Genomic DNA, 13,175 nt, shown 5'->3' with positions numbered 1-13,175 from the left:
GGATGCATATATATTTGTATAAAAAAATGTCATGGCTATTTTCATTTGGGAACAGATCTTGCAGTTGAAATTATAAATCTGTGCTGTTTTTACCAGAAGTAGATAAAAATATTGAAAGGACAGCCAGGGTAAGATCTTGTTAGGAATAACTTCCCAAACAGCTCCTTGAGAACATTTGGATTTACCCACTTCATTTGCTGCCTATGGTGGAAAGCTGAGAGACCCTCTGATCCCACTTGGGACTCTGATCCCAGTGCTGACAGTTAATAAGGCTGTGAGCAAGTTATTTCACTTCTCTAAGCCTTAGTTCTCTCATCTGTAGAGTGGGAATAAGAATACTTAGTTACAGAGGCATTATATCGTAAGGAATAAATGAGAAAAGGTGTGCATTTTCAAGGACCTAGCAAAGCAGATGGTTGGACACAGTATCCCTTCCTGTGGGAACAACTGCACTGAGGTTCAGCCAATGGGGCAACTGGCAAGAGATTGGAGCCTGGAGGAGAGAAAGCTCACAGTATTTAATCTTCCCACACCCCAGGTCTGGCGACATCTGCCTTCCCCTGCGGCCACTGTTCCGGTCAGACAATCTTTAAATGGCAGCAACTCTCATCCAGGCTCCAAGACCACCATCTCCTCTCCTTGCTTCCATCAGCCAGGAATGATAATGGCTTCCTGCCCTTGCCAGTTTCCAGGGTCTCCTTGTGGGATCCTTATCTCTGTACACATGTTTACAAATAATCCCTTCATTTCACAGTTGTTTCAAAAATTCCAGCTGAGGAATGCCAGCCGTCTCCTGCTGAGACCTGGATAGGTCCAAAGACTTACAAAGAGGAAAGAAAGTGCACCCTAATGATCTAGCCATAGAGTGATGAGCTACACCATTCTGCTCCTGAGGCCCTGGGTTCTTAACACACCTCCTATTCATAATGTGTCTTCCTGCACCTCTTGGGCTCCCTTATGCCTGACTATGCTAAGAATACCTCACCCCTAAGGTGAGGCCTGTCTTTCAACTTTCCAGCACTGGGCTCATGCATCTGTTTTCCTTACTACTACATATCTCTTCAATAAATGCCCCATTGTTTGTCCTCACACCACCTTCAATGCCCAAGAGGCTGGAGAGCAGGCCTCTACACACTGCTGATGGCCCCTAGAGTTGGAACGGCACTTTGCTGCAGCCACCATAGGCTTAGTCCTTAGTCCATCAGAAGGAAGAGAGGATGTGGACTCAGATTTGGGCCAGGAGACCTCACACTGTTATCAAGGAGACAAATAAATGAAATAGGAGCATTTTAGGTCCTGTTACTACAAAGGAAGCTCATGTATATCCATTCTCTTCTGATTTAAGCAGTATCCTCTCCAGCGCTTTCTGTGAGGATGATCTTCCCATCCTCTACCGTTCAGAGAGGACCTCAGAGCACAGCCTCATGTGTGTGTTCATAGCCTCTGCCACGGTAACTAAGCTGCAGTGGGAACTGAGCTCTTACTATCCCTTTGTGTCCTGATTTCGCTAACATTTTTAAACTTGCTGTTACCTGATTTTCCATTCTTACACCTGTTCACATATTTCATCTGGGCAGCAACCTGCCACATATTGACCCATAAAATGAGAACATAGAAACTGAAAGATAAACCCAACAGCCTGGAGAGAGCTGATCTTCAGGGATGCTGGAGAGGAGGAAGCCCGTGTAACCACCATGGCTGGACCAGCTAACCGCCAAGACCCTGCCAGCTCTGAGAACCTTTGGAAGAGTGATTTTGCCTGGAAGATTAATTTCATGCTAGCAGGCCCAGCCTGATTCATTTCCAGGATCTGTATCCCGGGTCCTCCAGTGGATGGGCACTGCTCCTTGACTCCTGACTGCAGCACCATCCTCACCCAGCCTCTGGAGCTGGTCCTGTCCAAACGCAGGCCTGAGAGTTTCATCCTGAACATGTATATACAGTGCCTCCAGCAGCCAGAACCAGGCCTCTGCACCTCTTTCTGTGCATGTCCCAAACACTGTACATTCTCAGAGAATATTTGCTGAATGAATAAGGCTGTGTAGCTCCTGATGCCTCATCCGCATCCCGGTAGCCTTCCCAGCAGCCACAGGGCAGACACGGTGGTGAACTCGTTTGTGCAGGCCCCTGTAAGGGGCTCTGGACAGGGGCTGCAAAACTGAAAACACAATTGCCCAAACTTCTTTTCACTGAGGTTCTGAATGTGATTTAGTTTCTCTAATCAGATGCCCTGGCCTGAGACTTAAATTCAGAACAGAGTTGCATGGGAAGAGAGACAAAGCAGAGTTCTCCAAGCCGAACAGAGTCAAATTGCCTTGGGTTCAGAGAGCACGGCTGGGGCAGCAGCTTCCTGATTTTGGCAAAGGCAGGAACCCTGCAGTGTGATTAGGGAAGTCATTTCCAGAAGCTCATTTTATATTCTGTTTCTTTGACCCTCCCAGCAATTCTGTGAGCCATACATGCTTTTTCACAACCCCCTTTCTGCTAACCAGGTGAACAGTCTGTTACTTCTATGACCCACCCACACACCCTCTCAGACTGCTCCTGGCCTTTCACCTTCCATGGTTATTCCCAAGGCTCAGACTCCCTCTTCATCACAGCTCAGCTTCCCTAAGCCGTATTAAGAACTTGCTTTGCTCAGGGGCCTGGGCTAGATGCTGGAGTTACGGGCATAAATAGGACCTAGTCACTGCCCTCCTGGAGTTGATAGTCTAGTGAGGCAACTAAGTACGTTTTCACGTATGTATCCATCAGAGATAGGGAATCTGAGAAGATTTTACATGGGAGATACTTAGGTTCCAGAAAACTCACTTGGAAGGCGGCACATCTCCAATCCACAAGTGTTTACTGCATACTACTCTGAGCATCTTCTGGAAACTGAAACAAAGATGAGAAATATATATTATGAGATGAAGAACTTTTAAATCTATCATGTGAAAACAACACTTGCTCACCATAGAGAGGCTGACTTCCATAAGGAAACAACACACACTTGTGCCCCACCAACTCTACCCTGTTTCTTCATAAAATAGGCTCCTTCTTATTGCTTACAACAGTGCAAAAGACACTCAAGGTCTTACCCACCTGTGGCTGCTGGAGAAAAAAATGCTACTTGTCTTGGAGCTTCCAGTGGCCACATTGTGCCAAATCAACCTTATTTCCTGCCATCTCTCGATTCACCCTGAGGCTCAGGAACATCCAACTTTCACTGTTCCCAAAACATGGCCTGCCTTGTCCCCTGTGCCTTCCCGCCTCTAACCCTTAATACTGCTCTCCTGCTTTGCCAGAGTCCTATCCATCCCCTGTGGCTCAGCTGAGTGCCATCTATATCAAAAAGACTTCAATCAATCCCTCAAGATAGGAAGAACTTCTCCATATCTGTACTGTAGACCCTTGACATTTACAGATTTTAACATTCTCCATTCTCCATTTAACATTCTCCACATTTTCAAACCACCCTAAGGGTCTAAGACATGGGCTCCTCTGGAATTTTGTTAAGGAGATTTTGAATCACAGCTGCTATAAGGCTGGTGTACAGGAAAGTGTCACTGAGCCAAGAGAATGTTGGGAAGATTGGTATAATCAAGGCCCTGGAGGACAAAGAGGGGAGAGAATGGTGGTGCTTCCTATTTCTACCATCACCTTTATCCCACTCAGAGAAGAATTTGTAAGAGGATTGGTAAGAGATTAGAATCTAGTCCCTGAGCTCCAGCAAATGAATCTGGGGGCGTTAGGAGACACAAGCTAGGCTCTCTAAGAAGGGAAAAAGGGAAGGCTGTGTAGGGGGCATAGCCAAGAACCAAGGGAGTAGAATTGTTGATTGGAAATCAGGTCTCAGGCACCAGATGTCAGGGAGAAGCTCAAGGCCTTAGGACCAGAGAACTGACCAAGTACCCAGGAGTCTAGCATCGATTGTATTTCCATCGGTGTCATATCTACAAATAGAGCCCAGTAGGATCACAATATTTCTGTTATCTTTTTTCTAAACTCCATGTGGCAGTATGAAGCTGTGGAGGATTCCGCAAGTGCAGAGGCCCCAAAAACCTTGGTAAGTACCCTCTGAAATGTGAAGGTCTGCTGGACTTGGTAAGTGCTTCCATCAAGGTGCCCATTACTTGGGGGAAGTTGGGATCCTTCCTTCTTCAATAGGCTGGCTGGGGACTTTGTCTTGATGGTCGTTCGTGATCTCTATGAGACCAAAGATCACAATGGGGCAATCATGGCACTTGTCCACTTGACCATGTTGATTGGCCCAGGAGCAAAATCAAATTAAAGCTGGCCTGTGAATCTTTTCTTTTTGGATGTTTGAACTTGGGACCAGAGAAAACTCAGTCTCTCTCTGGTGGCCAAAGTCAGATGTAAAACTTCTGAGCTGCCAAAGGCTGTTTTCCTATCATATGGGAAAAGCCAGACTGCAGTTGAAGAATTGTAATAACTTCTAATGCTTTTTAAACACTTTCTATGTACCAGGCACCATGCCAAGCCCTTTATGGGCATTAACTCACAACAACCCCAAGAGGTAAATATTTTATGACTATCTTTGTTTATGAATGAGGAAACTGAGGCAAAGCAAGGCTAAGTAACTTGCTCGATATCACACAGCTGGTTAGTAATACCATCATCATAACCATGACTCTACCTTGCAGAACTGGCAGGCATACGAGAGTGAAAACAATGGATGACAAGAAGCCTGGTCATGTTCAAGCCCCTATTCCAGATGTTCCAGACTGCATCTGGAACCATTCTTCCCTGTGTGCATAGAGGAGGAAGCATGTGTGGCCAACATACAGTTGGCTTTCAAGGTGAGTTGGTGCGGTTAGCAACCAAAAAATTCCTGACAAAAAGATAGTGTCTCCCCAGCATGTAGCATGGTATCCACTACCTTCTTACTCTAAATCTTATTCTTCCCAATTCCAAGTTGAAATGAAATCATATTCTTAAAGCTTACCAACAGCCTTCCAGTGCCCAAGGAGAAAGTCAGAACTTCTCTACGTAACATACAATGCCCTTCAGGGTCTTGCTTCTGCTTTGCTTCTCACCAGTCCCTGCCCCTGCCCCTTTGCTGTGGTGATCTCCAAATAGAAAGAGAAAAATGAGTCTCTGTGTTCTTGTGTCCTCTCCCAACCCCACCACCATTTTACCTAAGCTCACCTCCATTGCTCACAGGTAGTTTGCAGGATTGTGTCTGCTCTGTGACCTGCCACTATTCTTTTATCCAGAGACCTAATACCAAAGACAGAAGCTCAAGAACTTTGCACTCCCATAAAAGGGCTCCTCACTTGGCTGACTCCCAAACACTGTACCCTCAACATTTCTTTTTTAATTTTATTTCAATATTTACTTTTGAGAGAGAGAGAGAGAGAGAGAGAGACTGAGGGAAGGAGGGGCAGAGAGGGAGACACAGAATCCTAAGCAGGCTCCAGGCTCTGAGCTGTCAGCACAGAGCGCAACGCAGGGCTTGAACCCATGGATGGCAAGATCATAACCTGAGCTGAATTTGGACGCTTCAGGTGCCCAGGTGCCCCCATCAACATTGCTGTCCATTGTGCTTCAACTACCTGAGATTTTGCTACCTAATTAAAATGACATATGAGAAAGTGCCCTGCACAGTGCCTAGAACATAGTAGTTGCTCAGTATGTGATATTATCCTTCATTTTTAACTCTTGTCATGTCCTGAGATCCCTATTATTGAAGGGCTATTGTCCTCATTTTGCCCCCATGAGAGCAACTCAGAACAGACGCCCCACTTCATCTGCCCTGTGGCATATCTGGAAACTATCAGGCCTCCTGTCCAAGTCCTAGTATCTGACAAAACGGTTCAAATTCCAATGTTTTAGGTCAATGTGTGTGCTACTCTGGGGTCTAGGTCTGTGGCTGCAGGTGGGCATCAAAAAGCCTCACTCTGCAGAGGGAAGAGCTTCAGAAGCTGACACCCCAGCAGACTCGATAGGGCCTGCCCACACAGCACCTTTCCCTGACCCTGGAGTCACTATAAAAAGAACAAGCTCAAAGCAAGCTGTTCTGGAAGTACCATTCCATCTTCATAGCAATTCTATTTGTGTCAGCAGAAGAAAGAGGGCTGGAGCATCCCATTCTGGTACAATTGGAACAATTACCCCTTAAATGTGATAATTACAGTTTGATCATTTTGTAGGCAAAGGCGAGATTGGTTCCAAGATTTTCTCCTTGTTGGAAACTTCTGTGAAGAAACTGTTTGTGTTTCAGGGCCACAGGCTTCATATTTCAGATCCAGATGTGAATGTGCCTGCCTATCCAAAAGGACATAAATTCTGATATTTATCTTTGGTGCTGTGCAGCTATTTTAGGAGTGAGACAAAGCAATTGTTGGGATAATTTAAACCAGAAGGGCTAGACCCTTTGCATCTGCCCATCAACTTTAGAGCTGGCTATCTTATCAGAAACCATTCTGACATCTTGGCATCCATTTGACCAAGATGGCAACATAAATAGTGGGGTTTTTTTTTAATGTTTATTTATTTTTCAGAGAGAGAAACAGAGTGCAAATGGGGGGTGGGCAGAGAGAGAGAAGGAGACACAGAATCTGAAGCAGGTTCTAAGCTCTGAGTTGTCAGCACAGACCCAAACTCAAGGCTCAAACTCATGGACCGTGAGATCATGACCTGGGCTGAAGTCAGATGCTTAACTGATGGATCCACCCAGGCGCCCCATAAATAATGTTTTTATCAAGGCCTTGAATACAGAAAAAAACCTGTAGTCAGATCACATTTTGTACCTGTAGGGTGCATAACTGGTTCTGCCCATTCTGGACATCAGAATCTTATATGCACGATTCATGGTTTGGAACCTTAATCATGGCTGCAAAAAGTTGAGAATAAACAAATGTAACCTATCAAATAAAATATATAGAAATTACTATGCCAAGTTTTGAAATAGAAGTATGTATGAAATCAATTATAACCACCATAGTGGTATGGGGAAGATATCTTCAGGAATGGTGAAACCATTTGATACTTAGCCAGGTATATCTAAAGAAATATTTCTGCCCTCTTCCTGTCCAGAAAGGCTTCACTTGTCATCCTGATTCTGCCTTATGATCCTTTGTTAGGCCCACACAGCCCATGTCCTACTTATACTCGCCTGTCATGGCCAGCTCTTAGTGTTGAGGTTTTGAGAATTATCAGTGTCTCTTTCTGTAGTTCAAGTAGAACTTAGATTGCTAGTAACTTGTTCTGTAAGTGTTCCTCAAAATGAGCAAACATTTCTCATAAATTTTAACTTGATAAATGAGCAATGTCTTACAATATGAGTAGTTTGTGACATTGAATGTCACATGATCATAACTGAGCTAATGGTTCTTGAAATCACTTTGACATACACGTGCTTTGGATTACAAGTATGTTTCTGGAACGAATTGTGCTTGCAAACCAAAGTTTTACTGTAGATCCAAGCTCATGCCTTAAGTGCTGCTAGAATCACTATATCAATATTTTTATGGTTCATATTTATGGCCATCATTCCTAATATGCCCATGCAAACATCCAGAAAATACTCAAATTTAAAGAGGCTCACAATACTGCTGGGCTTTCTGCAGCTGCTTAGAGCTGAGCAGTGTCACAAGTGTCCCTTGGGAAGAGCACCATCTCCAGGGGAAGGGCCACCTTCAGGAGACGCCCACCGCCCAGAGGCCTTCTACCCAGGCTACTCTTCACACCTTACAAACACCTCCTCCTGCCCATAGCACTTTGGGGTACTATAGTTTCTCCACTTCCAATTCTCTCATATCTAGCCACACCCGTTCTGCTCATCTGTAGAGGATATCCTTTTTCACCTCTGATCTTCCAAAAGCAAACATTCTCTTTCATAAGGAACTCCTCATCTACTTCAACAAGAAATGGGTCTTCCCTCCAAATGTTAAACAGAATTACCATATGACTCTGAAGTACTCCTAGGTACATATACCAAGGAATTGAAAACAGACACGCAAGCAAGTATATGTCCACACATGTTCATAGCAGAGCTATTCATTATAGTCAAAGGATGGAAATTGCCAAATGTCTATCAGTGCATCAATGGATAAACAAGTTGTGGTATATATATCCAAAAAAAATTATTCAGCCATAAAAAAGATTGAAGTACTGATATATGTTACAACATGAACGAAGCATTATGCTAAGTGAAAGAAGCCAAACACAAAAGGTTGCATGTTGTATAATCCAATTGATTTTATATAAAATACCCAAAATAGATAAATCCACAGAGACAGAATGTAGATGGATGGTAGTGAAGGACATGAAGAGCAGCGAGTGGGGAAAGCCTGCTTACTAGTAAAGGGTTTTACATTGCAGTGTTGGAAGCATTTTGGAACTAGATAGAGGTGGTGGTGGTAAAACATTGTGAATGTACTAAATGCTACTGAATTGTTCACTTTAAAATGCTTAATTTAGGGGTGCTTGAGTGGCTCTGTCGATTAAGCGTCTGACTCTTGACTTCAGCTCAGGGCATGATCTCACGGTTTGTGGGTGAGGCTCCCTGCTGACAGTGTGGGGCCTGCTTGGGTTTCTCTCTCTCCCTCTCTCTCTCTGCCTTTCCCTGCTTATATGCTCACTCACTCTCTCTCCCACTCTACTCTCTCTCTCAAAATAAATAAATAAATAACTTAAAAATATATATATATTTAAAAATAAAATGCTTAATTTTATGTTATGTGAATCTCACCTCAAAAAATAATTTTTTAAAGGGAAGAGGCTAAGTTACAGAAGAAGGAGCTACCAAGTAAAGAACGACTTCCTTGGTGATGAAAGCTGAACACAGAGTAAGGATGACTTGGCAAAATTAATCAAGGGCCCCCAAATTCTCACCACAGTGGTATAGACCAGCTTCCGCAGGGGCTGTGTGGACCCAGGGCTCCTCTTAAGAGCCTGGCAGAGTAGCAGGTGAAGGCCGGAGCCCAGAGCCCCGAGTCGGGGCTCCGCGGCTCTGAGCTAGCTCAGCTTCTCTCAGAGCCCCGGCATCCCTCAGCTGCAGACCCAGAGAACTACTTCCCAGGGCTGTTGCGAGAGTCAGATCAAACAGTAAATAAGATGGGACTCATGGCCCACCACAAAAACGCAATGTTTGCTTTTGGGTTCAGGGTTCAAATTCTAGCTCACTCATAACATGCCCTTGAACAAATTAGGTAACCTCTATAAACCTTGTTCTTGTCTCTACCTACCTTGCAGGATTGTTTGGAGGCCTGGCAAGAATATGTGCAAAGCGCCTCACACCCATTACCTGCTCAGTCTATTTGAGCTTTTATTAAATGGGCAGGGACAGGTTCTGCAGGGAAGGGAAGAAATAAGAGAAAGTGAGCAAAATGAATGTTGGGGGTACAGGTGGGTGTCAGCAGACATGTCATGACCTAGCACAGGATTGTGAAAACCCAAGGGAAGCATAATCTTAATGTACTAGAAATGGCATATGTGCTGCCCCTTCCCTCCCCTAGACCCATAGCAGACATCGCCAATCAACAGCAGTGTTCTTTCCTACTGCACCCCAGTGTAGCCCCATACAGTTCAATGCTTTTTTCTGAGCAGTCAGTCGAAGAGAGTTGTCATGAAGGTGAAACCTATTTGCCACCCCTGTCTTAGAGAGTTTGCATATTGAACGAATAAAAAAGATGTGAAATAGCATCTTGGAGGATGACAGGTCCTGCGTCCCTAATAGTAGCCATGATTTCACAGTTTATGCCCTGCGCCCGATGAAAATAAATGGTGGAGGAGGAAGTGACAGTGCGACTTCTCTGTACTGTGTGCGGTATGTTCAGTTCTGATCTCCACTCCTTACTTGCTCTGTGACCTGGGACACAGGTCACTTCAGCCTTCTAGAACTCAGGTTTCCCACCTGTAAAATAGGGGCAATAATATGCAACTCATGGAGTTGCTAAGGGGCTCAAATGCACTCATGCATATGAATGGGCTCCTATGAAGACATAAAGCAACAACCACACATTAGGAGTTCTTTGGGGAAGAATGCCCCACTCTGTGGTTAGGGAAGGGAGGACATGGGCCACGTGAGGCTTTGGCGAGTTTTGCCAACTCTCCTATGCCCCAGTGCAGAAACTGGCCCTGAAGATGAGGAGAGCCTAAGGTCCTGTTTCCCAGGCAGGTGCCTTTGAGACCCGAGGCAGCCAAACCATCCCATGAGGAAGGTTTCTCTGATCAGGCACCTTGAGCCTGGAGCTATGGACTCTGCCAGGCAAGAGTTTATCTCCGGCCAGGAAAGAGGGGCTCTCGAAGGGCCTCCAGGTTGGTATGTAGGACGAGAGACCTAGGTGAAATACATGGCCCTGACTCTTAGAAGTCTAGACAAGAGCACTGAGCAAAGAACAGGCAAAGACCCTTTCTTTTTAATGCCACTCCCCAGCCTAACACCCTTCAGCGAATTCTCTTTAGCCACAGGCGGAGTCAAATAGAGCTTGAGGGCCAGCCCCACCTGCTCCAGTCTTGGCTTCTGAATCCCTCTAGCCTCAACTCATTCTCTCCATCAGCCATTCTCTTAAAAGAATCAGACTATCCCAGGGGCGCCTGGGTAGATAAGTCGGTTAGGCATCTGACTTCGTCTCAGGTCATGATCTCACGGTTTGTGGCTTCGAGCTCCACGTCAGGCTCTGTGCTGACAGCTAGCTCAGAACCTGGAGTCTGCTTCGGATTCTGCGTCTCCCTCTCTCTCTCTGACCCTCCCCTGCTCACACTGTCTCTCTCTCTCTCTCTCTCAGAAATAAATAAAACATTAAAAAAAAGAAATCAGACTATCCCACATACACTTCCTGGATTTTGCGAGCGCTGTTTCTTTTTGCACACCTCATACCACCATCCACCAACTCCACTTAACTAAATTACTTTTTTACTCATCCTTGCAAATGAGAGACTTCCCAGGGCTTCCTGCCTTGGGTAGTATAAGCCTCTCTTACACATCCCCCTGGCACCTTTCTCCTTCATCATAGTATTGACTACAGTTAGACTGATGGCAATCTGAGGGTAAGACTGTGTCTTAAGCCTGGGTCCTCAGGGGTTAGCACAGTGTCTGATACCATAAATAGTGCTCAATAAGGATTAGTTGAAGGAATAAATGAATAATCAATGAGAGGCACTGTCAGGTGTGATGTAACATTGCAAAATATAATAATGTTTTACCAATTCTTTTGTTTTATTTTTCTTTCCTTTTCATCTTTTTCTTTGCTGGAATCAGCAAACTTGTAATTGGGTGTCATTGTGTCATTGCCAGCTCCCTGGTACAATCAGGAAAAAAAAGTTCCCGGATTTGTAGGGGATAGGGGACCCTGGTCACTTTCGAGCCATTAAAATGTGAAATAAAATATAAAATAGCACACAACTTTTGTGACAATGGACTCCTCTGACTCAAGGACTCACAAAAACTATAAAATTAGTTGCAGAAATAAAGGCAAAGGATGGTCTTCTGCTCTGTCCACATACTCCCTCTAGTGTCAAAAACTCAGCATAAGCTAAGGAAAGAAAAGGAGCCCACTTTCAAAGCCTCATTCACCTGCTTTAAAAAATACATTTGGATTCCTTCAGATCGCCTGTTCTGAGAGAAAAGGACCAATGTGAGGAGTGGTCCAAGCTATACCTTCTCTCTCTGAGGTTATCAGAGCTACATTCCCAGGGCTGGAAGGCCATGGCCATATTTTGCAATTATGTCCAACCTGAGTCCCCAGACCTCTGGGCCTCAGAAGAAAGAGTACTGGGGTCCTTGTGAGGGACTTGGAATTTCACACTGCCTGAGGAAATTGTGCCATCAGTGGAAATTAAACTGAAAACCACCTGAGGAATTGGCAATTGCTTTTGCCTTTATTTGGACATCATCAGCGAGGTGTTGGATCAGCACTACATATGGCCCACTCACTAAGTGGTAGTTATCTATGTCTTAAAAAAATTAAAAATAGGAAAATAAATAGTGGCTTCATGTATGAAGTTGGTAAAGAGTGTAAGATATGTTTTAATTTGGGACGCCCAGGAATCAGAACATAGTAATAGTGGGCCTTCACAATGAAAAAGCTAGGACCTACTTCCTTGCTACGCCTCTGAGGTGTGGCTAAACCAGGCTGCTTTCAGGGAGAGCACTTCTCATGGCCAGGCCACCTCTTCAGATATTGGGAGGAGCGATGATTCATAAGCCTGTACTAGTGAATGGCAAAAAGTATTTCCTGGAAAGGTACTCAAAGTGGCTTTTATCAGTTTAGGTTTAAAAACTTACAAAATCGGGGCACCTGGGTAGCTCAGTAGGTTAGGCATCCGACTCTTGATTTCAGCTCAGGTCTGCAGAATTTCTGTAAGTGACAAAAATGCTTATCTCATTTTGTGCAGTAACTTCTCTGAGACACTGCCAGAGTCCCGTTCCAAATATCAACACTTCGTCCCCAAGACTTTCATTCTCTGTTTTTGTTTAGAAATCTTTGAGGCCTAGAGGTGCCTGGGTGGTGCAGTTGGCTAAGTGTACAACTCTTGATTTTGGCTCAGGTCATGATCTCACAGTTTGTGAGATCGAACCCCGTGTGGGGCTCTGTGCTGACAGCGTGGAGCCTGCTTGGGATTCTCTCTCCCTCTCCCTGCCCCTCTCCTGCTCTCCCTCATGCTCTTTCTCTCTCAAAATAAACAAATAAGCATTTTTTAAAAGTAAATGATTTTTCAAAAACTTCAAAATCTCCTGAGAATCTACTGTACAAACTCAGTTCCTTAGTCTTTTAATTCTTGTTTTTGGTTTTATCTCCCCTAATTCCATCCAGTCTTCCAAATGAATCCTATGCCCCTGTCTATCAGATCTCCTCACCGAATAGGACTGTATTTCACACATGTATTGGTTCATTCAACACACATTTACCTAAAGGCTTGTTATGGGCCGGACATTACGCCAGATGTTGGAGAAAACAGGGACAAAATGAGTCTGTAACATCATGGGGGATACAAACAGGATAACAAAAATACAAAGTATACATGTGGTTGGGGGGGTATCCCCCAAAGAACTGGCATTGAAACTAGGGTCTGAAGAATAGGACAGAGTTCACCAGGTAAAGAGGAGGAGAAAGTGCTCCAAGTTGAGACCATGTGCTAAAAGCCCCAAAGTGAGGGTGTGGAGATACTGAAGTACCCTTGTTTATGCCAATCCTCTCTTCTAGATCTTGTCCCTACAATCTGTG

General features: G+C 44.6%; 1 long non-coding RNA gene across 1 annotated transcript in view; it reads right to left on the bottom strand.

Annotated features, from left to right (window-relative positions):
* LOC144241647 (uncharacterized) overlaps positions 1–12,302 on the bottom strand; it is an 18,370-nt gene extending 6,068 nt beyond the window's left edge. The window contains exons 1-2 of the long non-coding RNA XR_013338144.1: positions 12,236–12,302; positions 2,812–2,877 (exon numbers count right to left, since the gene is read on the bottom strand). This is a non-coding gene — a long non-coding RNA (uncharacterized LOC144241647). The remainder of the gene's footprint in view (positions 1–2,811; positions 2,878–12,235) is intronic.
* Between the last annotated feature and the right edge of the window lie 873 nt (positions 12,303–13,175).

Source organism: Crocuta crocuta, unplaced genomic scaffold (genome assembly GCF_008692635.1).
Source record: "Crocuta crocuta isolate KB4526 unplaced genomic scaffold, BGI_CrCroc_1.0 scaffold332, whole genome shotgun sequence".
Taxonomy (NCBI): domain Eukaryota; kingdom Metazoa; phylum Chordata; class Mammalia; order Carnivora; family Hyaenidae; genus Crocuta; species Crocuta crocuta.
Note: the sequence above shows the minus strand (reverse complement) of the source record. Positions and strands in the feature narration are given on the sequence as shown.